Source organism: Arachis hypogaea, chromosome 15 (assembly GCF_003086295.3).
Source record: "Arachis hypogaea cultivar Tifrunner chromosome 15, arahy.Tifrunner.gnm2.J5K5, whole genome shotgun sequence".
NCBI lineage: Eukaryota > Viridiplantae > Streptophyta > Magnoliopsida > Fabales > Fabaceae > Arachis > Arachis hypogaea.
The window spans coordinates 83849769-83853612 of record NC_092050.1 but is presented as its reverse complement, the minus strand read 5'-3'; positions in this window follow the sequence as shown (position 1 = coordinate 83853612).

The window sequence follows — 3844 nt, the reverse complement described above, 5'->3', positions numbered from 1 at the left end:
GATATCCAAGCTGAAGAAATTGTTGAAGTGGAGGATGTTGAAGAAGAAAAGGAAGTACAATACATGGTTGAAGAAGAAGCGGCTCAACCAAGGAATGAAGCACCAAAGGAAGCTGAAGTTACAAGAGAAGCCATTTCCATTCCATTTCCACACCTTGCTAGGAAGTCCAAAAAGCAGATGGAGCTAGACCCCAATATAGTGGAGATCTTCAAAAAGGTTGAGGTAACATTTCCCCTTTTTGATGGCGTTCGCCAGGTACCTAAATATGCGAAGTTTATAAAAGATTTATGCATGAATAAAGATAAAACATAGGATTTAGAAACTATTCCTCTACGTAGCTCTATTTCTGCTTTAATGGGTGATATACCTGAAAAATATAGTAATCCAAGTCCATGCATGGTTACTATTACTATAGATGGTGTGAAATTTTCTGACTGCATGTGTGATTTAGGCGCGTGTGTTAGCATAATGCCATTATCTATATATGATGCCTTGAGGCTCCCTCGCTTAAAAATGTCAATAGCACGTTTTATTTTGGCAGATAAAAGCATTATCTCTGTGGTTGGAATTGCTGAGGACGTGCTGGTGAGCATTAAGGGGCTCACATTTCCTATTGACTTCTATATTATGGAGATACCCCCTAATGACTCAGGAAGACCATCATCCATCCTCCTTTGAAGACCATTTCTGAAAACTTCAAAGTTCAAGTTTGATGCATTCTCAGGAACTTACTCCTTTGAGATAGATGGCATAGCAGTAAGTTTCAACATGGATGAAGCTATGAAGCACCCTCTGGTAGATCATTCCATCTTCCAGTGCGACATCATTGAAACTGTAGCTGCAATTCACCAGGAGGAAGTAGAAGAGAGGCGCATGGAGCATGATGCAAGTGTGGGGAAGCCCCCTGAACAAGATGAAGACACATTGCCATCTTCACTAGCTCCAGATGATCAAGTGCCTAGCCATGAGCAGAAAATGGAGTTGAAGCCCCTTCTACCCCACCTCAAGTATGCTTACCTCGAGGATCATCAGAAGCACCCAGTTATCATTGCAAAGGAACTCACTTCCCAACAGGAGGAGCAGCTGCTTAGTGTGCTGAGAAGACACAAGAAAGCAATTGGGTGGAGCTTGCCAGATATAGTGGGCATCAGCCCTCAAGTTTGTGACCACAGAATATTTTTAGAAGAGGGAGCAAGGCCTGTCTGTTAACCTCAGAGGCGGCTGAACCCAACCATCTTAGAAGTTGCCAAGAAGGAAGTGACAAGACTGCTGGAAGCATATATGGGTCAGCCCAGTACAAGTGGTGCCCAAGAAGTCTGGAGTCACAACAGTGAAGAATGAGCATAGAGAGCTCCTGACAACTAGAGTACAGAACTCGCAAGGATCACTACCCCCTGCCATTTATCGATCAGATGCTTAATCGTTTGTTAGGTAAATCACACTACTTCTTTTTAGATGGTTACACAAGATATTTTCAAATCCATATAGCTCTTGAAGATCAAGAGAAGACTACTTTTACATGTCCCTTTGGAACGTATGCATACAAGAGAATGCCTTTTGACTTATGTAATGCACTGGCTACTTTCCAAAGATGCATGATGAGTATTTTCTCAGATCTTATTGAGAACAGTATGGAAATTTTCATGGATGACTTTAGTGTGTATGGTGATTTGTTTAGCCTTTGTTTGGATAGTTTAGCTAGAGTATTACACAGGTGTGTTAGTTCAAACCTTGTATTAAATTTTGAAAAGTGTCACTTTATGGTAATACAAGGTATTGTTCTAGGACATGTTGTTTCTAATACTGGTATTTCTGTAGATCCAGCAAAGGTAGATGTGATTTCTAGTTTACCTTACTCCTCCTCCGTGAGGAAAGTCCGTTCGTTCCTTGGTCATGCAGGTTTCTACCAGAGATTTATTAAGGACTTCAGTAAGGTAGCATTGCCTTTATCCAGACTGCTGCAGAAGGATGTTGAGTTTGAGCTGAGTGAGGACTGCATGGAAGCGTTCGATAAGCTAAAGATCGACTTAACTTAAGCTCTGATTGTGAGAGGACCAGACTGGAGCCAGCCTTTTGAGATTATGTGTGATGCCTCCAATCATGCAGTGGGAGCGGCGTTGGCTCAGCACGAAGGTAAGGTCCCTTTTGTAATAGCTTATGCGTCTAAGACCTTAGATGCTGCTCAGTCTAATTATACTACCACTGAAAAAGAGCTTTTGGCTATTGTTTTTGCTCTGGATAAATTTTGAGCCTATTTACTTGGTACTAAAGTGGTAGTATACTTAGACCATGCAACTCTAAACTATTCATTAGCTAAAAAAGAGTCCAAACCAAGGTTAATACGTTGGATATTATTGCTGCAAGAATTTGATTTAGAAATTAAGGATAGGAGTGGTTCCCAGAATTCAGTGGCGGACCACTTGAGTCACCTTGAGCACATTAATAATGACTCCACTCCTATCAATGATGCTTTTCCATTTGATAGCTTGCACGCAATATCTGAAGTAGTCCCTTGGTATGCACCTGTGGCTAATTATCTAGTCAGTCACACCTTCCCTCCCAATTTTACTAAGCATCAAAAGGACAAATATTATATATGGGATGACCATATTTATGGAGGTATGGTGCTGACCAGGTAATTAGAAGGTGTGTGCCTCAATCAGAATTCCAGTCAATTTTAGAGGCCTGCCACTCCTCCGAGAGTGGTGGACATTTTGGCCCTCAAAGAACAGCTAGAAAAAATTTAGACTGTGGATTCTGGTGGCCCACTCTTTTTAAAGATGCTACTGCCTTCTGTAAATCTTGTTCCCCATGCCAAAGGTTTGGTAATATATCCAAGAGGGATGAGATGCCCTAACAGCTTACGCTATTCTGTGAAATTTTTTATGTTTGGGGCATTGACTTCATGGGTCTATTTCCAAACTCTAATGGTTTCTTATATATATTGTTAGCTGTAGATTATGTTTCTAAATGGGTGGAAGCAATTCTTGCCCGTACTGATGATGCTAACATTGTTGTCTCCTTTGTTAGAAATCATATTATCTGTCGCCTTGGATCATCACGAGCAATCGTGAATGATCAATGCACTCACTTTTGTAACAGGAGATTAGTAGGTCTACTGAAGAAGCATGGGATTGTTCACAAAGTAGCAACAGCCTACCAGCCTCAGACCAATGGGTAAGCTGAGGTGTCTAACGGAGAGATAAAGTGCATACTGAAAAAGATAGTCAAGCCTCATAGGAAAAACTGGAGCACCAGGCTTGTAGATGCGCTTTGGGCTTATCGGATAGCGTACAAGACACCAATCGGGATGAGTCCCTTCCGCGTAGTCTATGGCAAAGCTTGCCACCTCCCAGTGGAGGTGGAACACAAGGCTTTTTGGGCGGTAAGGGAATGCAACATAGGATTTGAGAAGGCTGGTGCTGAAAGGAAGCTGCAACTGGCAGAACTGGAGACCTTTCGACTCGAAGCATATGACAACTCCAGACTATATAAAGAGAAGGTGAAGGCTGTGCATGACAAGCATATCAAAAGAAGACATTTTAGACCTGGAAAGCTAGTTCTCCTTTATAGCTCAAGGTTGAGGCTCATGCCAGGCAAGCTAAGATCAAGGTGGGAAGGCCCCTATATAGTAGAGAAGACAGAACCATACGAAGTCTTTCACCTTAGTCATCCTTCAAGTTCCAAATTCATCACAGTCAATGGTCATCGCTTAAAGCTATATCATGGTGAGAAGACAAAGGAAAATAAAGAGCTAGAGGTCTTCCTCTTGGAGGATCCACCGACAGAAGCAGATTGAGTGCGAGAATAAGAAGAATTGAACATAGAGTTGGGAATGAGTGGT